The sequence below is a fragment of the Sarcophilus harrisii genome, chromosome 1 (genome assembly GCF_902635505.1).
Source record: "Sarcophilus harrisii chromosome 1, mSarHar1.11, whole genome shotgun sequence".
Lineage (NCBI taxonomy): Eukaryota > Metazoa > Chordata > Mammalia > Dasyuromorphia > Dasyuridae > Sarcophilus > Sarcophilus harrisii.
Genome location: NC_045426.1, coordinates 341,854,706 through 341,876,924, shown reverse-complemented (window position 1 = coordinate 341,876,924; position 22,219 = coordinate 341,854,706). Strand labels below are relative to the sequence as shown.

Sequence of the window (22,219 nt, the reverse complement as noted above, 5' to 3'; positions counted from 1 at the left end):
CCATTTTTTCCTCAAATTAGTGATCTTTGAAAATGGCTATTTTTCATTATGAATATGGTTTGCCACATCTAAAATGAACTGTATTTTCTCTTTGTAGTGAGAGCCTTTCTTTCAATTATATGAATGTTGAACTATTTAGTAACCAGAGTTAAATAAGAATTACCATTTGAATAAGATGAAGTATTTTCAGTTTAGTGTTGAAAACATTTTTTACTCCATTTCCTGATGCTTCTTTTTGTGGCATGAAGGAGCATCCTGTAATCTTAAAATCTATATCAGCAGAATGCACAAAGTTGAAAAGACTGATCACAAACTGAATATTTGTTTTCCAAGGAACAGAAGCCTAATCAAGTTTAAATTCAGCCACCAGGTATTGACTTTTTAGTCATAGAAAATCATGAAGATGATACTAAGAAAAGGAGATTGTATTCAGCATTGTTGGATTTCACAAGTACAAGATAGAGGAAGTATGGCTAGATAGTCATTTACTTTAAAAAAATCTGGGAATTTTAATGGACTGCCAGAATTATCAACGTGATGTGATAACTGAAAAAGAAACAAACGAAAAACTAACGTAGACTTAGACTGGATTAATTTGTAATGAGAGAGAAATCACAGATCACCTGGATTCTCTTCTATTTGGATCACACTTGCAGTACAGTGTTCAGTTTTTTTTTTTTTTTTTTGAGCATTTTGTTTTAGAAGAGACAATGATAAACTGTAGTTTCCACGAGAGGATAGCCAGGATAATGCCTTATGAGAATTTGTTCAAATTAAAAAAAGACTGAGGACAGTAGTCTGAAGGAAAGAAAATGGGCAAGAGTGGGCATGATGGGATTCTGAGAATATTTGAAGATATGTTGGGAGGAAAGTGGGATTGAACTGTTCCACTTGACTTTAGAGGATAAAACTAAGAGAAATGAGTAGAAATTTCATATTTAGGTTTATGTGGGAAAAAAAGAATTGCTTATATTTACAGCTATACAGAAGTGGAATGAACTGCCTTACTCTTAACTTGAATGTAGAAGACTTCTTAACTTGAGGCCGCTAGCAGTCAAAATGATCACTTGTTAATTAATCAGATTTGGGGCTGAAACCTCCTATTATGTGTTACAATCTCTTATTAGAAAAAGAAATCCCTGAGTACAGGGACTGCCTTATTTTTCTACTTGTAACCCCAGTGTTTAGCACAATCTTTTACACTTTTTTTCTTCTTCATTCATTCATGCCTTTATTTTTAACTTCTAAGATTCTGTGATTATATGACATTCTGTGAGAATAACATGGAAGGCATCCTAGATCTTTTCAAAAATTGAAGAAAGCATAAATTCCCTCACAGACCCAAAGAAGTTAACTTTTTTTAGAGGTGTAAATACAGAATGCATTTCAGAGTAAATATACAAACTAATTTTTCAAAGGCAGTTGATATGGTGCCTTTGTCAAGAAAACCCTAAATGGGGTCATGAAAGATTTCACACAACTGAAATAACTGAACATTGTCATGGTATAATAGACAGAGTGCTGGGTTAAGAAGATCTGAATTCAAATCCAGGCTTAGTCAGTAGCTGTGTACTCTTTTGCAAGTGACTTAATTTATCTGTTTCAATTTTCTCATCTATAAAATGGGGATAATAATATTATCTACTTCCAAGGTTGTTTTGCATTCCAATGAGGTAATAATTACAAATTATTGTAAGTACAGTATTTATCACATGATAAGCACTATGTAGATATAGGTTATTCTTTTTTATTCTCATCCCTCTTTTACTTTTTTCCCCATAATTCTATTCTGTTTTTAGAAATAACATCCGCTTTTTAGTTGGGCATGGTAATTTAATTAAAATTGTTAAAGTTCTTATCAGGAGTTTACATTTTTATAGGCCAGAGGAAGGGCAAAAAGCCCTCATAGATACAGAATTATTTCAAGTTTTACTGTTGCCTTGTCTGAGATTATGGTTGCCAAGTCACCACACTAGCCTTTTTGAATTCACCAGAAGCATAACAAATTTTGTTGCAGTCTCTCATTTTCTTTATTTTTAATACAGAATTAGCATGAGAACTTCCCTTTCCCTCTTCAAATCCTCAAGTAAATTGTATGTGGTGAGGAAGTCTGTTTTCTTTCAGTTATTGCCTTCATTGCTCATTCTTCATACCCAATTTCACTAATGTACCACACTTTTCTCTCCCTCTACCCTTCTCTTCAACTTTCAGTAACAAGCATATTACAGCAAAGGTGTGACCTTTTCTCCACAGGGGGTAGAGGTGTAACATTCTTCCAGGGTTACTGAGTTGCTGCCAAGAGGAAGAAAAAGCAGCATTTGGAATATGTGCCAATTTAAAGGCTGTTGAATGGCTACTGTTGTTTTGTTTCAGTTGTGAAGAAGGTTGTTTTCTCTTGGGGTGAAAGGAAAGAGAAAAGGAGGGAGGGAAAAAAGGAGGGAAAGAGAATTCAAAATTTTAATCCTGTTTTTTTTCTTAAGGTACTTCAAAATAAAAGGAATTGTGATGATGATCGGTGACAGAATTTATGGGATTGACACAAGTCAAAAGAGGATAAAAGTTTTGACAAAACTTTTTAGTTTTAGAATCCTAAAAACTTTTACAAAATCATTGAGTCAAAGAAATTTGGAACTTAAAAGATCATTTAATTTAATCTCTCATTTTACATGTAGGGAAACTGCGTGCCAGAGCGACATGATTATTTGCCTAATATCACAGTGCTTTTTAATTCCTGAGCCAGGCATAGAACATAGGTCTTCTTTCTTTTTAAGTTCAGTGCTTTTTCTGCTTACCACTATATTGTACCTTATAGTTGGGTATTGTTTATTAATTTTGAGGTATGTGCAAATTTTCTTTCAAATTGATCTCTCTTTTATGTGATACAATAGACCACCTTCTTTCCAACAACCTTTCCTCCTTGTGTTTTCATGATATTATAGTTTTCTCCTCCTTTTCCTACTTGTCTCTGTCTGTTTTTCAGTTCCTTTGCAGGAACACTTTCCTTGTTCCCTCTCTTAGGCATAGATTATCTCAGGGCTTTGTCCTGTCTGTGATGACCGCATATTTAAAATCAGCCTGAGTCAGGAATTCAGGTCAAGTGAAAATCTTTGATCTTTATTCTCTGTAGAGGTGAAGAAGGATCGGAGGTGAAGGGGGATCAGAGATGAAAGGGGATCGTGATAGCAATGTGAGCAGCTGCGACAAGACGCCAGCCAGCAGTCTCTCTCCTCCTCTCTTCCTGCCCCTCTGCCTCTATCCACCAAAATCGTCATTTCCTATACAACACATCAGGACTTGCACAAAGAATGGGCAGGAGCCATTCTTTCTCCAAGCATATATATTAATAGAGTATGGTCCAATTACTATTTAGCCTCACATGCTTGGGACCTCAGTGCATCAACTCGAGCTTCAGCCCATTATATCTCCTGCTTTCTTTTGTTTTAGAACACAGGTGGTCATGCCATCCCTGAGTCCTCAGGGAGGTCAGAGCTCCCAAGGGGAGGTGATCACACCCTCCCTGACTTCTCAGGAAAGGAGGTGAAAGCACTGAAAAGGAGGTGATCACAGCCCCCCTGACTTCTCAGGAAGGGAGGTGAAAGCACTAAAAAGGAGATGATCACCCCCTCCCTGACATCTCAGGAAGGGAGATGAAAAGCACCAAAGGGAAGTGGGGGTTGCTAGTGGGTTTCTGGGCTGAAGGGTCTTATTATGCACAAACCCATCAGCATGGGAGGTATTACACATGCACATAGCAATAATGCAGAGGCTATTAGTGATGACCCTCCCCTCAATCAGTGCAGGCTCAATGTGGTATAACAAACATGAATTGTACATGCAAGTAGCGGAATAACAATATAAATCAACATGGTGTTGTAAAAGATTGCCAGAAGTCCTAGAAGGAGGGTATGTAAACAACAGTCACACATACGCCTTCTTCAGCAGCCAAGAGATAGTCCAAAACCAATCTATTGTCCATTGCTTCACATGTCAGGGAATCCAATGATCCCCCCAAGTTTTTGAAGTCCTGCAAAAGTCTTTTTATGTGTTAGGGAATCCAATGTTTCCAGCAGATTTTGAAGTCCTATAATAGTTTTATCATTTCTCAGAGAATCCAATGATTCCTGAGGGTTTTCAAGTCCTATGTCTCAGAGAATCCAATGATTCCTGAGGGTTTTGAAGTCCAACAATTTTCAATGTCCATGAGTCAAACGAACTGCCATGCTCTTTCAGTCTTATGTCTCAGAGAATTCAGTGATTCCTGAGGGTTTTAAAGTCCAACAATTTTCAGTGTCCATAAGTCAAACGCCATAATTGCCATGCTCTTTCAATGGTGAGCACAATCAGCACCAGAACTACCCAATATTTCTTGGGTCTTCTCCTTCGTTTCAAGGGTCTGCTCCATCTCTCTGCGATGGACAAGGCGAATACGGCTCATTGGCACCCATCTGATTCATTCTCCACCTGTAGAGATACAAGCAAACCCTCTCCCCCAAGCAGTTAGCCTATCTGGTCCCTTCCATTCACCACTTTCTGGATCTCTCCACATCACCTGGCGATTATCTAAAGATAATGGAGCTGCCCACACTGGACACTGCCCTTCCAGTGGGTTATAAAACCTGTCTGCTAGAGCCAGTGCATCTTTCTCAAAAACCAAGAAGTTAATAGTATAAAGGGTTAAATTTAGAAGTTCTCTAGGGTTACCTTTGGCTCCCCCTTTCTTTTGTTTTTGGAGGAGCATCTTAATGTCACTGTTTCTACTCTCCACTATTGCCTGTCCTTGAGGATTAAAAGATATGCCAGTGGTGTATAAAATCTTATACTGTGCACAAAAGTATGCAAAATGTTTGGAAGTATATGCAGGACCATTGTCTGTTTTTATTGCTTGTGGCACACCCATAATGGCAAATGCTTGTATGAGGAAATCAGTGACCACTCGGGATGTCTCTTTTGCTGCTGGTATTGCAAAAGTGAATCCTGAAAAGGTGTCTACCACAACGTGGATAAAAGAGAGACGACCAAAAGATTTATAATGGGTCACATCCATTTGCCAGATTTCATTGGGTCTCAAACCATGAGGGTTCTTCCCTGAAGGCAGTGTAGGAGGGTGGAAAGGAAGGCAAGCCATACAGGCTTTTGCTATGCTCCTAGCTTCCTCTCTTGTTATTCCAAATTGTAAACGTAAAGCTCAAGCAGCCTGATGATATTTAGAATGAGATGCCTGGGCTTCCTGGAATAAAGGAGTATTGACCAACATAGTTAGAAGGCTATCTGCCTTTGAATTACCATCAAAAAAGGGACCTGAAGTCCACTATGAGAGTGGACATGCAATATATAGATCTTACCTGGATGCTTTCTCACTTGCTCTTGAAGTTTCTTAAAGAGCTGATATATATTAGAGGCTAAAATTTTATTTGGGCTGTGGCAATTCTTTGTACCACACCTACTGAATAGGCTGAATCAGATATTATATTTATGTCTCCTGGATAATAAATAAGAACTAGAATGAAAGCATACAATTCATTCTGCTGAGTGGACTGAAAAGGACTTCTGACTACTCTCTTTATAGTTAAGTCATGAGAGTATACAGCACAAATATTATGTTTGGATGCATCTGTAAAAATAGTTGGTACTTTAAGAGGAACTTTAGAAACTTTTTCTTCGAGAATCCATCGCCAGTTATGTAATAGTCTGGTTATCTTTAATGGAGACCCATGTGTAAAATTTGGAGCCATGGCTAATAAAATTTGCCACTCTGCGGTGGTCTCACAGCACACATTAATTTGTGTATTGATATAAAAGGTGCATATCTTGTCAGGTCTTGTCCCAGATAATTGTACTGCTCTCTTAATGGCCTTTAATAAAATTCTAACCACAAGCACTGGGTAAGGAGTAAGGCTTTGTTTTGATTGTGCTGGGAGGTTCACCCACTCTATCACACTGTCTCCTTGATGAAGGACTGCTGTGGATCCCTCTTGTGTGGCAAAAACTGATATTTACAAAGGTTTTTGAGTGACTCTTTCAACCACATTGGATAAAGCCATTTCAACTTCTCTCAAAGCCTCTTGAGCTTCTTTTGTAAGCTGACATGATGAATTTAAAGCACTGTCTCCCCTTAAAATGTCATATAACGGTTTCAATTGATAGGCCTAACACTGGTCGCATCCATTGGATATCTCCTATCAATTTCTGAAAACCATTCAATGTGTTTAGCTTCTCTGTTCTTAAGGACAGTTTTTGTACTGTAAGCACCTTAGGGTATACTTCATATCCTGAATATTGAAAAGAAGCATGTCTTTCAATTTTTTCTGCAGCTATGTACAATTTGTAATTCTTTAGTGTTTCTATGGTCTTTTATAGATATGCTTCTAACATTTGTTCCTCAGGTGCACATCCCAATATATCATCCATATAATGTAATAGCATAACTTTTGGAAATGCTTTTCTTACTGAAGCAAGAGCAGTAGCAACATACATTTGACACATAGTGGGGCTGTTTTTCATTCCCTGTGGCAAAACTGTCCATTCATATCTTTTATAAGGCTCAGCTAAGTTAACGCTGGGCACTGAAAAGGCAAATCTTTTCATATCCTCCTTATCCAGAGGGATAGAATAGAAACAATCCTTAATATCTATGACCCAAAGAGGCCATTCTGTAGACAATTGAGTAGGAGATGGAAGTCCAGGCTAAAGAGTTCCCATAGTTTCCATCTGTTCATTCACCTTTCTTAAATCTGTTAACATCCTCCATTTTCCAGATTTCTTTTTTTACTACAAATACTGGAGAATTCCAAGGACTTAAAGAAGGTTGTAAGTGTCCTTGGTCAAGCTGCTCCTGTACTATATCTAATAAGGCCTGAATTTTATTCCTACCTAAGGGCCACTGTTCTAACCACACTGGTGTATCAGTTTTCCATTGGATAGGAACAGGTGAAAGTGTTGGCAGGCCTTCAACAGCAGCCCTGCTTAAAAAACCCAAGTACTCATTTTTAACCCTAATTGCTGTAAAACGTCTCTTCCCCACAGAATGATGGGGATTTTTTCAACTCCCATCAGGTTGCTTCCTGGCTGATTGATTGTGTAATCTGTTTTTCCCATCATATGGCTTCCTGGCTGATTGGTCATGTCTGGGTACTGGACTTTTAGGCACTCTCTGAGTGCACCATTGGCTGCCATCATGCTCCAAGTGTTTTTTGCCTGGGGCCCTGGGGCTGGGCCCCTCATCCCGTTTCTCTGAACCTGTCTACATTCTGAGGCCCAATGGAAGCCTCTGTTGTATTTTGGACATGGGGTATTGGGTCTTGTTCTCCCACTGTGTTTTCTCACTCTGTCTCTATACCAACATTGAGCTTTCAGATGCCCTACTTCACCACACCGAAAGCATTGATGAGTCTCTCTGGAAGTCCCTTGCTAAAAGGGACCCTGCCTTCCCATGTTGAGATCTTGGGAAGTCTGCATCATAGCCTGGTATAAAAGGCATTTGTGCCCACTGTGGCACAGCGTCTTATGAGATCCTCTAAAGGAGCATCCTTGTTCAGTGCTAGTATAATTCTTCTGCAAACCTTATTAGCATTTTCCTTAGCAAGTTGCCTTATCAAAATGTCTGTTACTGCATTTTCCCCATTAGTTCTTGTGATAGCTGTCTGCAAATGTCCCATAAAGTCAGCAAAGGGTTCATTTGGCCCTTGTGTTATTTTTATGAAGGCCTCACCTTTGTCATCTTTATTGTGGAGAGAAACCCACACTTTGATAGCATTAGTAGCAATTTGCTCATATGCTGCTATGGAATAATTAATCTGGACTGTGACGTCTGCATAGGAACCTATATCTGTTAGTAGTAGGTTACAGGTGATTGCAGCATGAACTGCACTTTGAATATTTTGTTGGGCTTGTATCCTACAGAGCTCACTCTATTCAGAAAGCCACAAGTAGTTTTTCCAGGTTCTAGGCATACCCTTGCTATAGATTTCCAGTCATTAGGGGTCGAGATTTCAAAAGCCAAATTCTGTAATAACATCTTAACATAAGCTGATGTAGCCCCATAAAGAGTACAAGCCTTTTTCAGGTCTTTGAGGATTTCTATATCAAAAGGAGTGTATTTTCTACTTTCTTGACCTGAAGAGTTAAACTGTTGAATCACAGAAAAAATGTGATGTTGAACTTCCGTTACATCTCTCCCTTCCGCTTTGGCCTTAATTAGTCCCTTTTTCAATCTAGTCATAGGAGCAGCTGGATGCTGGGGGGAGGTGCTGGTGCTGTCACTCCCCCACCCCCCCACTACCCTTCCTCCCTCCATCCCGGAGAGTGGAGTTGATGGAGGAGAGTCAATTACCTGCTCCATAGGTGGGGCTGAAGCTGCCTCAGATTCACCACACCCTTGAGCCTCACTTAAGTCTCCATGCCCTGTGGGGATATGGTCATTAATTTGTTCATTGTCTTCCTCCTTTATCTCAGGCTTCCCCATTTGGCTATTCCTAGAGCTTTTTTTCTTTCTTCTATAAATCATAGGGTTCTTTAAGGCCAACTGTATTATATTCTATAAATAGAATGCCTCGGAAATTGAATGAGGACTGTTTTCATTGTAATATGCGGAGAGCTGTTGGCCAATTAATGTTCCAATTATCTCAAGAGATTTGCTCTTCCTCTAAGAACCAAGAGAAGGTGCGTTTTAATGTACCCAGAAGTCTAGCTATCTGTTCCCAAGTTATAAGTAGCCCTTGTTCTTCTATCAGCTTAAGCATGCTTTCTATAGCGCCAATCCTGGGTGGGGGTGGGGAGGTTGGGAGGGGGGGAATGGAGAATCTTTAGCTAGCATCTGTCCCATTTCAGCCAAAAAAGGTTATTAGTTTAGTTTTTAAGAAAATAAGATCTCTGTTTGTCTATTACAATACTCACCTAAGTCCCTGTTCGGGCGCCAAATGTGATGACCGTGTATTTAAAATCGGCCTGAGTCAGGAATTCAGGTTAAGAGAAAATCTTTGATATTTATTCTCTGTGGAGATGAAGAAGGATCGAAGGTGAAGGGGGATCAGAAATGAAAGGGGGATCGCGATAGCAGTGTGAGCAGCTGCGACAAGACGCCAGCCAGCAGTCTGTCTCCGCCTCTCTTCCTGCCCCTCTACCTCCACCCATCAAAATCGTCATTTCCTATACAACACATCAGGACTTGCACAAAGAGTGGGCGGGGGCTATTCTTTCTCCAAGCATATATATTAAAAGAGTATGGTCCAATTACTAGTTAGCCTCACATGCTTGGGACCTCAGTGCATCAACTCCAGCTTCAGCCCATTACACCTGTCCCCTTTTTTCTTTCATTTGTATATTCTACTTCTTTGTAATTTCATTAGCTCTCAAGGACTCATGCAGATAACCTCTCCTATATACACACTATACACAGATCTAGACCTGTTTTCTCCTCTGACCTTCAGTCTTGAATTAGATGTGTCCTATTGCCTATTAGATGTGTGAACATGGATCCTTTATGGCTACCTCAAACACAACATGTTCAAAGCATAACTAATATCTTCTCCCCTCCAACTTTTTCCATTAAAATTTTTCTCTGTTGTAGGCACCAGAATACTTTGAGATATCCAGGTTCACAATCTTAATTATCCATAATTCTTTCCTCTTCCATTTAGTTGTTAAATCTGGTTGATTCTACCTCCAATATATATCTCATGTGCTTCTGCTTCTCTTCCTTTCCCTGATATGACTATCATACTCGCTTAAGTACTCATCATTACTTGCTTAGTTGAGTGTCTTAGATCAGGTTTATGCAGGCACTGAATGCAAATTCAGGATCCCTGGAGAATGAATCAATGAACCAGATAATGAAAAATATTTTTAATAAATAATAACACTCAGCAAAAGTATATATTGACAACTGTATCTCTCTATGTTTTTATATATAATGTTGATTCATAACATGGTTTTTTTAATGTTTCTTCTTTTTTAATTTATTTATTATAATAACTTTTTATTGACAGAACCCATGTCAGGGTAATTTTTTTTACAACATTATCCCTTGTACTCACTTCTGTTCCGATTTTTCCATTCCTTCCCTCCACCCCCTCCTCTAGATGGCAAGCAGTACTATATATGTTGAATATGTCGTAGTATATCCTAGATACAGTATATGTGTGCAGAACCAAACAGTTCTCTTGATGTGCAAAGACAATTGGATTGGAATAAAAAACCTGGGAAGAAAACAAAAATGCAAACAGTTTCATTCATTTCCCGTGTTTTTTAATTTGGGTGTAGCTTTTTTTCCATCATTGATCAATTGAAACTGAATTAGGTCTCTTTGTCAAAGAAATCCACTTCCATCAGTACATCTTCATACAGTATCATTGTTGGCGGTTATAATGATCTCTTGGTTCTCTCATTTCATTAGCATCAGTTCGTAAGTCTCTCCAAGCCTCTTGTATTCCTCCTGCTGGTCTTTCTTACAGAACAATAATTTCTATAACTTCATATACCACAATTTACCAACCATTCTCAATTGATGGGCATCTATCCATTTTCATTTCTAGCCACTACAAAAAGGGCTGCCACAAACATTTTGCAAATAAGGTCCCTTTCCTTCTTTAGTATCTCCTTGGGTATAAACCCAGTAGTAGCACTGCTGGGTCAAAGGGTTGGTTTGATAACTTTTTGGGCTAATTCCAGATTGCTTCCAGAATGGTTGGATTCATTCACAACTCCACCAACAATGTATCAGTGTCCCAGTTTTCCATCCCTCCAACAATCATCATTATTTTTCCGTCATCTTAGCCAATCGCAGGTGTGTAGTGGTATCAAGTTGTTTAATTTGCATTTCTCTGATTAATAATGATTTGGAACACTCTTTCATATGAGTGGTAATAGTTTCAATTTCATCATCTGAAAATTGTCTGTTCCTATCCAGACCATTTGTCAATTGGAGAATGGCTTGGTTTCTTTTAAATTAGGTCAGTTCTCTATTTTTTGAAATGAGGCCTTTATCAGAACCTTTAACTGTGAAGATGTTTTCCCAGTTTGTTGCTTCCCTTCTAATCTTGTTTGCATTAGTTTTGTTTGTCCAGAAGCTTTTTAATTTGATGTAATCAAAATTTTCTATTTTGTGATTGATAATGGTCTCTAGTTTGTCTTTGGTCACAAATTTCTTCCTCCTCCACAAGTCTGAGAGATAAACTATCCTATGTTCCTCCAATTTATTTAATCTGTTCTTTATGTCTAAATAATGGGTCATTTTGATCTTATCTTTAATATTTATTGGGTCCTTGCCTAATTTCTGCCATACTTTTCCAGTTACCACAGTTTTTGTCAAAAATAATTCTTATCCCAAAAGTTAGGATCTTTGGGTTTGTTAAACACTAGATTGCTATAGTTGACTATTCTGTCTTGTGACCTAACCTGTTCCACTATCCATTTTTCTTAAATACCAAATGGTTTTTGGTGGCTCTTTTAATATAGTTTTAGATGGTACAGCTAGGCCCCTTTTTGATTTTTTTTTTCATTTTTTTTGAGATTTCATTTTATTATTCATATAATTTTTGTTTTTTTTCTAGATCATTAAAATATTTTCTTGGAATCTAATTGGTTAGCACTAAATAAATAGATTAGTTTAGGAATTGTCATCTTTATTATTTCTTGGCCTATCCAAGAGCACTTAATATTTTTCAATTATTTAAGTCTGACTTTATTTGTGGGGTTTTTTGTAATTTTCTCATATAATTCCTGACTTTCCTTTGGTAGATGATTCCCAAATATTTTATTGTCAACATTTATTTTGAATGGAATTTCTCTTTGTATCTCTTGCTGTTGGATTTTGTTGGTGATGTATAAAAATGCTGAGAATTTATGGGGATTTATTTTATAACCTGCAATTTTGATAAAGTTATGAATTATTTCTAATAGCTTATTAGTAGAATCTCTGGGGTTCTCTAAGTATACCATCATATCATCTGCAAAGAGTGATAGTTTGGTTTCCTCATTGCCTATTCTGATTCCTTTAATCTCTTTTGGCTCATTGCGGGCTAGTGATGTGGGCAACCTTGTTCCTCCAGATCTTTGGGAAAGGTTCAGTTTTTTCCCCATTATATGTGCTTACTGATGGTTTAAATATTTCCGACTATATTAAGAAAAGTCCATTTATTCCCTATTTAAGGTTTTTATTAGGAATGGATGTTGGTTTTATCTCTTTTTCTGCATCTATTGAGATGGATCTATGGTTTTTTTTAGTTTTGGTTATTGATATGTCAATTATCAATAGTTTTCTAATATTGAACCAGCCCCCATTCCTGGTATAAATCCTACTTGATCATAGTGTATTATCCTGGGGATGATTTTCTGTAATCTTTTTGCTAATATGTTTTTAAGATTTTAGCATCAAATTCATTAGAGTTGGTCTTAATTTTCTTTCTCTGTTTTTCAGCCTACCTGGTTTGGTATCGTATTATGTCTGTGTTGTAAAAGGGTTTGGTGGACCCTTCAATCCCTATTTTCAAATAGTTTTTATAGCATTGGGTTAATAGTTCTTTAAATGTTTGGTAGAATTCACTTAAACCATCTGGTCCTGGGGTTTTTTTTTATGGAGTTGGTTAATACTTCTTTTTTTTTCTAAAAATGGAATTTTAGGTTTACTTCTTCCTCTTTAATCTGGGCAACTATTTTTTGAAAGTATTCTTCCATTTCATTTAAGTTGTCAAATTTATTGCCATAAAGTTGGGCAAAGTAATTCCTAATTATTGCTCTAATTTCCTCTTCGTTAGTGTCGAGTTCTCCCTTTTCATTTTTAAGACTAATAATTTGATTTTCCTCTTATCTTTTTTTAATCAGATTTACTAAGGGTTTATCTATTTTGTTGGTTTTTTCATAGAACCAACTTTTAGTTTTATTAATTAATTCAATAGTTTTTTTTACTTTCAATTTGACTGATCTCTCCTTTTATTTTTAGAATTTCAAGTTTAGTGTTTAACTGGGGTTTTTTAATTTGTTCCTTTTCTAGCATTTTTAGTTGCAAGCCCAACATCATACCAAAATGTGTGGGATGCAGCCAAAGTGGTAATAAGGGAAAATTTCATATCTCTAGAAGCCTACTTGCATAAAGTAGAGATATGATGTCTCATTATTGTCGTTTTCTTGGGTGAAGTTATTAATTATGTCTATGATTTGCTGTTTCACCCAATCATTCTTTAGTATGAGATTATTTAGTTTCCAATTATTTTTGGTCTCTTCCTGGCTTTTGTTGAGTGTAATTTTTATTGCATTGTGGTCTGAAAAGGATGCATTTACTATTTCTGCCTTACTGCATTTCAATTTAAGGTTTTTATGTCCTAATATATGGTCTATTTTTGTATAGGTTTCATGAACTGCTGAAAAGCAAGTGTACTCCTTTCTGTCTCCATTTTGTTTTCTCCAGAGATCTATCATATCTAACTTTTCTAGTAGTCTGTTTACCTCTTTGACTTCTTTCTTATTTATTTTGTGGTTTGATTTATCTAATTCTGAGAGTGCAAGGTTGAGATCTCCCAGTATTATAGTTTTGCTGTCTATTTCTTCTTGCAGCTCTCTCAATTTCTCTTTTAAGAACTTAGATGCTACACCACTTGGTGTATATATGTTTAACATTGATATTGCTTCATTATCTATGCTACCCTTTAGCAAGATATAGTGCCCTTCCTTATCTCTTTTAATTAGATCAGTTTTTGTTTTTGCTTGATCTGAGATCAGGAAGGCTACCCCTTTTTTTTTTTGACTTCACCTGAAGCATAGTAGATTCTGCTCCAACCTTTTACCTTTACTCTGCATGTATCTCCCTACTTCAGGTGTGTTTCCTGTAAACAATATATTGTAGGATTCTGGGTTTTAATCCATTCTGCTAATCGCTTCCTCTTTATGGGGGAGTTTATCCCATTCACATTTATGGTTAAAATTACCAATTCTGTATTACTTGTCATCTTGTTAGCACCTGTTTATGCATTTCTCCCTTCTTTTCCCCTTACCCAGCTTCCCAGTATTAAACTTGTGAGTACCACTTGCTTCTCACAGCCCTCCCTTTTTAGTATCCCTCCCCCTCACCTTAGAGTTCCTCCCCTTATCTTATTCCTTTCCTCACAGTTTCCGATTCCTTCTGCTTAGCTTATTCCTTCCCTTTTCACTTTTCCTTCTCACTTTTAAATGAGATGGGAAGTTTCATAAATTGAATATGTCTACAATTTTTCTTTTAAAGCCAATTCTGATGGCAGTAAAATACCCTATATTCATCCCCCTCCATTCTTTCCTCAGATATATAGGTTTCCTTTGCCTCTTCGTGAGGATGTAGTACCCCACTCTACCTTTTTTCTGGTACAATGTCCTTTCTCTCAATTTCTAGAACAAGGTATACATGTATTCTTTATACATCTTTACAGCAGAAATATAGTTCCCAAGATTTCTTTTTACCCTTTTAGGTTTCTCTTGAGTTCTATATTTGCAGATCAAACTTCTTGTTAAGTTCTGTTTTTTTCATCAAAAATAGGTGAAATTCACTTATTTCGTTGAATGACCATCTTCTTCCCTAGAAAAAGATGCTCATTCTGGCTGGGTTAATTATTTTTGGTTGCATACTGAGTTCCTTAGCCTTTTGGAAGTTCATATTCAGGCCCTTGATCTTTTAAGTGGATGCTGCTAGATCCTGGGTGATCCTCATTGTGCTCCTCTATATTTGAATTGGGTTTTTCTAGCCACTTGGAGAATTTTTTCCTTCGTTTGAGGGTTCTGGCATTTGGCCACTATATTTCTTGGTCTTTTGATTTTAGGATCCCTTTCAGTAGGTGATCGATGAATTCTTTCAATGTCTATTTTACCCTGTTTCTATGACTTCTGGGCAGTTCTCTTTAATAATTTCCTGGAAAATAGTGTCCAGGCTCTTTTTTCAATCATATTTTTCTGGGAGACCAATAATTCTCAAATTGTCTCTTCTAGACCTATTTTCCAGGTCTGTTGTTTTCCCAAGAAGGTATTTCACATTTTTCTCCATTGTTTGATTTTTTTGGTTTTGCTTGACTGATTTTTGTTGTCTCCTCGAGTCATGCAGTTCCATTTGCTCGATTCTGATTTTCAATGAAGTGTTTTCTTCATTCACTTTTTAAATATCTTTTTCTAATTGTCCAATTGTGTTGTTTTGTTCTATGGAAATTTTTTCCATTTCACCAATCTTGTTTTTTAGAGAGCCATTTTCTGTTTCTAGTTCACTAATCCTATTTTTCAAGGATTTGATTTCTTTATCCACTCTGTCTTTAAATGAGTGGGATGACTTCTCCAGACTCTCTTGCCAAGCCTCCCTCTCCTTTTCCCATTTTTCTTCTAGCTCTCTTGTGAGAGCCTTTTTAATTTCTTCTATGAGATTCATCTGTGCTGAGGAACAGATGATCTCCTCCTGTGGGGACTCACCTGGAGACAGTCTGCTTTTAGTTTCCTCAGGGTTTAGAGTCTGCTCTCTGTTTGTATAAAAGCTGTCAATTGTTAAGGTCCTTTTCAATTTTTTGCTCATTTTGTCAGAGAAGAATCAGAGACAAACTAGCAAAGAAAAAAAGAAAAAAATCCCAAATGGAATCTGCTTTTTTGGGGGAAGGGCTGGGTGGCGTTACCAAGCTTCCTCTACAGACTGTGGGGGCAGCAGCGAGGCACTAGCAGGACTGTGCTGCCCCTGCACTCTGAGACTCTGAGAGCGTGTTGAGTCACTGTGGGGGAAGGATGGCCAGGTCTCGGGAAACTCCAGCTGTTTGAGGTTGTATTCTTCACCCCCGGTGTTTTTAGCTTCTCTGCTGGGCTACTGACTTGCTGCTAGGGCAAAGTATCCAATCCTGTAGTGAAGCTCTCCCTGCAGAGATGGCTGAGATCACACCCCAATCCCCTCTGGTCTACTTGGCTGTGAGCTGCCTGCTGAGTTCCCACTGCCACTGCCTGTCCTCAGCCTGTACCCGATCTAAAACCATCCCCGTCCTCGAGCAAAAACAGACCTTTCCTGGCGAATCTCAAGGATGTCTTCTCTTGGTAACTATTTGTGGTTTTTTTTTTAGTCAAGCATTAATTCAGAGGCTTGTAATGAGATGGATTCTGAGAGAAAATGCGGAACTTACACAGCTGTGTGCCTCCTCGTCGCCATCTTGGCCGGAAGTCTGCATAACATGTTAATAAAAGTAATAACACACATAGGTCTAAAGAGCTAAACCTTCTTACTACTGGTTTATATAGGTTTCATCAATAAAGTAGGCTTTACTGCTTATAGCCTATCTCTCCTCTGAGTTTCAGTGATTAAATGCTATCTGTACATATTGAATTATTAAAGCAATGTGGCCTAGCTATTCCCCTCCTTGGTCCCATTCCTGACCTGACTGCAATGGGACTAACCAAGACCATATTTGAAATCTAATGGTCAATGTCTCAGACCTCACTGTTAGGTATTAGTGAATATTACTCTCAAGAGGAACAATCACATTCTTTTTTTTTTTTTTTTTTTTTTTTTTTAGGAAAAGAAGATGTTTTATTTTTTAAATAGTATTTTTTCTAAATACATGCAAAGATAGTTTTCAGTATTCATCTTTGCATAATCTTATATTTCAGATTTTTCTCCCTTCCCCCCTCCTTTTTAAGACAGAAAACAATCCAATATAGGTTAAACGTGCAGTTCCTCTAAACATATTTCTATATTTGCCATGTGAATCAGATCAAAGGAAAAAAAAACACAAGAAAGGGGAAAAAAAACAAGCAAGCAAATAACAATAATAACAAAAAAAAATGTGAAAATACTATGCTTTGATCCACATTCAGTCTCCATAGTTCTTTTTCCGGATATAAATGGTACTTTCCATAGTCTATTGGAATTGCCTTGACAATCTCATTACTGAAAAGAGTCAAATCCCTCACAGTTGATCACCTAATCTTGTTGCTGTGTACAATGTTCTCTTAGTTCTGCTCACTTCACTAAGCATCAGTTCATGTTAAGTCTTTCCAGGTTTTTCTGAAGTCATCCTGCTCCTCATTTCTTGTAGAAAAATAATATTCCATTACATTCACAAACCATAACTTCCCCAACTGATGGGCATCCACTCAATTTCCAGTTTCTTATCACTATAGAAAGGACTGCTACAAATATTTTTGCACAAGTGAATCCTTTTCTCTCTTTTATGATGACCAGTAGAGACACTGTGGGATCAAAACTGTATGCACAGTTTTATACCCCTATAGGCATAGTTCCAAATTGCTTTCCAGAATGGTTAGATCAGTTCACAACTCCACCGACAATGCATTAGTGTCCCAGTTTTCCCACATTCCTTCCAACATTTATTTTAACCAATCTGAGAGATCAGAGTTTTCTTAATTTGCATTTCTCTAATCAATAATGAAAAATCATATTCTTAAAAAAAAAAAAAGTAGTCATCGATTCAACTACCACTTTTCTGAATCAGAATAGTTGTATGTCAAGATAGGTAACCAGTCTACATGGTATAGAATAGCTGGAGGTTAAGGAAAGAGAAGATAAAGCCTGGACAACTGTAATTAGGAGTGTAAAGCTTACTGCCAGAACTGAAAGGGCATCTCTGCTCCAAAGTGATATCAGATGCAGAAGCTGAGGATTTATTATTCTTTGGCTTGCAATTTGTTCCTTGACTTGAGATATATTTTCTTCTTTGACTTTATAACTTGTTCTAATCTGATCTTTCAGTTACCACTTTTTCTTCATGTCAGCATCTACTGTATGCAAATGAAACTGTATTTTCTGGCCTAGGGCCTACTGATCACAAGTCTCTCTGGTGGTTCCACTGATTATTCCTTCACTTTTATCCACATTCAAGGCAGAAGGATTCATTGGATGGCACCCTTGCCTTTCCCCTATCCACCTCTTCAGTTGTCCAGGCTTTTATCTTTATCTATTGATTAGAGAAATGCAAATTAAGACAACTGATCTCTCAGATTGGTTAAAATAAATGTTGGAAGGAATGTGGGAAAACTGGGACACTAAAGCATTGTCGGTGGAGTTGTGAACTGATCTAACCATTCTGGAAAGCATAGTGGTAAAACAAATACCTTTGCTATTATTATTTATCCCTTTCATTTTATACATGACATTATAGAAGTGCTGAACTTGGAAACTGATCCCAGAACTGCTTCCCTCCCACCCTCATCCTTCCACTATTTTCTTATCACCTCAAGCTGGCAATGTTTGAGGGTAGTCACCACCTCCACAAAGTAATCAGTCATTTGTCAAAGTTGGGGGCAAAAAAATCTAGTCTTTAAGAAATCCATTCCAACCCTCAATGAATTCTGCTGCCTCAAGAAAATAGAATAAATGAAAGTGCCAGGAGACATTAGGGGATTTATCAGAAACCTATAAAGTTCTGTAGATGAATTAGGTCCCTTGATCAAAGATAAGGATGGGGGAATGAAAATAAGGAACAAACCTATCCATATTCTATTTGAGTGAAGGAAAATGTGGTCTTTGCTTGACATGGCCCATCTACATATGCAAATGATCTTTAGCTCTATCAGCTAAGTTCTATCACTGGTCCTGCCCCCACCAGAAACCAAACTCCCAACTTTTTAGTCCCATAGAAACAGAACAAGACTCTAGAAAAAATGAGTTGATTTCTTTCCCCCAGTTAGGACAGCTTTGCAGGCCATCCAAATACCCTAAAGCTCAGTATACTAAGAATACTGCTCAATTCCTGACCCTGGGGATAAACCTAGGTTAATAAAAACAATAGCCCATGTAACAACAACAGCAACAAAAAATACCATCCATTCCAAAGAGTTACACAAAGCTTTTTGCAACTGGTTTATATAGAATTCATCTAGAAGCTTTAGTCCATTTAGCTCATTCCTGCTTTAGTCCTCCATGTAAGCAATATGGATGCACTTTGAATAATTGATATCAGGCAGCTCTTTGGGGCTCTAGTCAGGCTAGCTCCTTAGGGCTCAAGGCCTGGGCATAAGGAATAAGCCTAAAACATTTGGATTATTACAAGAACCACTTAATTGATATCCTGATTAAAAAAAAAAACCAGAAGGAAAAAAGGTGAAAATAATATGCTTCAATCTGCATTCAGTTTCCATAGTTATCTCTCTAAATGTGGGTGGCATTTTCCATCCAAAAAAAAAAATCTAGTATCAGGAAGGGGGGGGGGCATTTAGTTATCTGTTTTTTTCTTGATCTTGGGAGCAAGCCTATCTTTTCTTCCTATCATAAAATATCTTTTTCTCCTATTTTTCGTTGCAATTTTTCTATGGTAATATGTTGTTGTCTGCTCTTCCCCATCATATTCCTCTCCATTGCTCTTCATGTTATATTCATCTTTAGTTCTTCAGAGAGAGAAGTGTTTCCTGTTTTGTTGCTATATAGCAACTTAAAGTATTACTATTGATAAGAAGAGTTTTTGCTTTCATGGGAAATTGTTGTCACTAAAAGTACCTTGCAGTTTCTGAAAGCAAACCAGCAATATATCCTCCTTTTATTTTTTTAACTAATGGACTAATTTGTTGTCTATCTGTACTCTTCTTCCCCAGTTATATATACTGTTGTATATGCTGTAAGACATGTTGAAATCTCTGCAGATAGATATTCTTCATCCTTTTAGTCCTTCCTGTGTGGATGGACAGGTTACTCATTTGAATGATTAAAGATGTCTTTAATGGAGGTCTGCAATGTTCTGGGGCTTGATGCAATCAGCACAATGTTGCATGCAAACAGAGTCATCTAAAGGATCTCTCTGTCCACAAAAGATCTCTCTTTGTCTGGACTCTTGGATCAGCACACATTTTCCTTTTCTGTGCCTTGTTTGATATTTATTAAGAGAGGGTCATTGAACAAGATTATTTCTGTATTACTTCTTCCAAAGAATTCTGAATGACCTTGATATACTTATTTCATAAGAGCTCTTGCTGTAAAAGAGCCTGTGAAGTACCAAATCAAATTATTTTTTTAATAATCAATAAACAAAAGTACTGTAAGATTTTATATTATTAAGTATTTCAGTTAACTGTGAGATGCTAAAGATGTGGACTTTTTTGAATCTTGCTTGTGATAGTCTAGATCACTTAGAATACCACTGCTTCATGTATAATGTCTTAAAAAATTTTTAAAGGTGAAAGAATAGGCATATAGGTAAGTAGTTATTGATGTCTTTTCAGACATTTTTTATACTAATACAAATGAGATTTTTCTTCCCATGCTGAGATTTGTTATCCTTAGTTATACCCTCTATTATGCACTACGGAGATGCAAACTGAATTCATCCTATTTGCCACAGTGTAGCTAAGATAAATATAGTATCTCTTATATTTAGTCATCTTGTCTACTAAATATAATACTAAAATAGAACACAATATCCTTGCTTAGTAACAAAAGTACTATATTTAGTACTCTTTACTGTTAAAGAATATTTAGGACTCTTTACTATAAAATACTTTAATTACTGCTTTTCCCTGGCTGTAAACTGCTACAAATAGGTATAAATCCAATTTGCATTTCTGTAGTTCATAATAGTGACTCATGATGGGGTAGAGCTAAGATGGCAGAGTAAAGACAGGAACTTGCCCAACCTGTCCCCTAAAATACTCCAAATTTCTTTAAATAATGACTCTAACCACATTTTAGAGCATCAGAACATCCAAAAAGATGAACAAGAACATTTTCCATAATAGTAACTCATTCTCAGTCTTTATATCTTTAAAAAATAAAATTCCCAAATACTCTGTAATTTAATGAAGCAACTAATAAGAACTGTATGTACTTATTATGTACAAAGTGCTACACTAAATATGGGGATTTAAATATACAATGGATATATGTACAGTTCTCACAGAGCTTTAGATTTAAGGGAAGGAGGGAAAATACATATCTAAATAACTGAATAAAAAGCAGAAAGATAACTATGAAGTGAGAGATCTAGGCAAAATATTATCCTCAACTTGAAGATTTTTTCTTTTTCACCTAGAATGACCCTTGGACTGGACCTTGAAGGAAGAGAGGTAATTTCAACAAATGGAAATGGGGAAGTAGATGAAGTGAATATGAGGAATGGTATGAACAGAGGTATAAAAACAAGAGATAATAGTGTAATCCAGTTTCGTTGGAGTATGAATTATTTAAGGAAAGTAATATGAGCTAGTTGATTGGAACCAGATCATGGAGGGTCTTCAATTAAAAAATAAGTATTTTATGCTTTATTTGATAGACTATGGAGAGCCAGTGGAAATTTTTGTACATAGAATGATGTGAGTAGAAGGGTGCTTTTGACTTTTAAACTGTGCATATATTTTCATTGCTCTGAGGTCTATGTCCCAAAGAGATCAAAGAAAGAAGAATAGGACCTATATGTACAACAACATCTTTTTTTCAGCTCTTTTTGCAGTGGCAAAGAATTAGAAACTGTGGGTATACTCAACAATTGGGGAATAACTAATTGTATTATGGTATTTGAATGTAATAAAATAATGTGCTATAAGAAATGTAGGGAAAATGTAATGGTCATCAGGAAGAGCCTTGGTCTCAGCAGATAAACACCAAGAGAATGGACAAGAATAGAGTCCAAAGTTTTTATTGTATCATACACAGTCTGTGTCTGCCATAGTCTGACCCAGTGTCAGTCCGACCCAGTCTCATCCAGCAGTCTGACATTCTGTCAGTCTCAACCAGTCTCTATCTGAGTCTGACTTTGTCCCCAGTTCTCTGTTACAGTTACATCATTACAGTGTACTGAGTATAAGCCAACCTAGAGTGATTATATAATTATATCAAATTAGAGTGATTATATTATTATATCATACTAGATATATGTGAACTAGAGAACCATTATCTCCTAATTCCACTGAGTTAATACCTCATTTCAAGTATACTTCTCCAGAGTTCCAACCCTCTACAGTAAAAGGGTTCATAAAAATCTGGGAAGACTTGTGTGAACTGATCCAAAGGGAGCAGAACCAGAAGAAAAAATTATTCAAGAACAAGAATGTTGGAAAGATATCAAGTTTGAAAGACTTAGGAACTCTGATCAATACAATGACCAGCCACAATTTTAAAGATCTCATGATGAAACATGCTATTCCCCTTTCAGATAGAAAGCTAACGGATTCAAAGTACAGATTGAATTTCCTCTCCTTCTCTCCCTTCCTTTCCCCTTCCTTGTATCTTTCCCTCCTTCCTGGTTAATGCAGGAACCTGTTTGACATGACTATACATGATTTGTAGTAAGTTTTGTCT

General features: G+C 36.9%; 1 protein-coding gene across 2 annotated transcripts in view; it reads left to right on the top strand.

Moving 5' to 3' along the window:
* The window catches only part of LMF1 (lipase maturation factor 1), a 739,963-nt gene that overhangs the window by 47,702 nt on the left and 670,042 nt on the right, over positions 1-22,219 (top strand). The gene's annotated exons all lie outside the window — the stretch shown is intronic.